General features: G+C 49.7%; 1 protein-coding gene across 1 annotated transcript in view; it reads right to left on the bottom strand.

The window, feature by feature from the left end:
* NPR2 (natriuretic peptide receptor 2) overlaps window positions 1–690 on the bottom strand; it is a gene marked incomplete at its 3' end in the record, with an annotated part of 33,879 nt that overhangs the window by 12,100 nt on the left and 21,089 nt on the right.

Genomic DNA, 690 nt, shown 5'->3' with positions numbered 1-690 from the left:
TATAATCCCTGCACCGCCCTGTATAATCCCTGCACTGCTCTGTATAATCCTTGCACCGCCCTGTATAATCTCTGCACCTCCCTGTATAATCCCTGTATAATCCCTGCACCGTCCTGCATTATCTCTGCACCTCCCAGTATAATCCTTGCACCACCCTGTATAATGCAGCTCCCTGTACAATCCCTGCACCTCCCTGTATAATCCCTGCACCGACCTGTATAATTCCTGCACCGTCCTGCATTATCTCTGCACCTCCCAGTATAATCCCTGCACCTCCCTGTATAATCCCTGCACCGCCCTGTATAATCCCTGCACTGCTCTGTATAATCCTTGCACCGCCCAGTATATTTCCTGCACCTCCCAGTATAATCCCAGCACCGCCCTGTATAATCTCTGCACCTCCCTGTATAATCCCTGCACTGTCCTGCATTATCCCTGCACCTCCCAGTATAATCCTTGCACCTCCCATTATAATCCCTGCACCACCCTGTAAAATCTCTGTACCTCCCAGTATATTCTCTGCACCTTCCTGTATAATACCTGCACCGCCCTGTATAATTCCTTTAACGCCCTGTATAATCCCTGCACCACTCTGTATAATCCCTGCACCACTCTGTATAATCCCTGCACCGCCCTGTATAATCCCTGCACCGCCCTTTATAATCCCTGCACCACTCTGTATAATCCCTG

Source organism: Pyxicephalus adspersus, chromosome 6 (assembly GCF_032062135.1).
Source record: "Pyxicephalus adspersus chromosome 6, UCB_Pads_2.0, whole genome shotgun sequence".
Classification (NCBI taxonomy): domain Eukaryota; kingdom Metazoa; phylum Chordata; class Amphibia; order Anura; family Pyxicephalidae; genus Pyxicephalus; species Pyxicephalus adspersus.
This window is presented reverse-complemented; position numbering and strand designations above follow the sequence as displayed.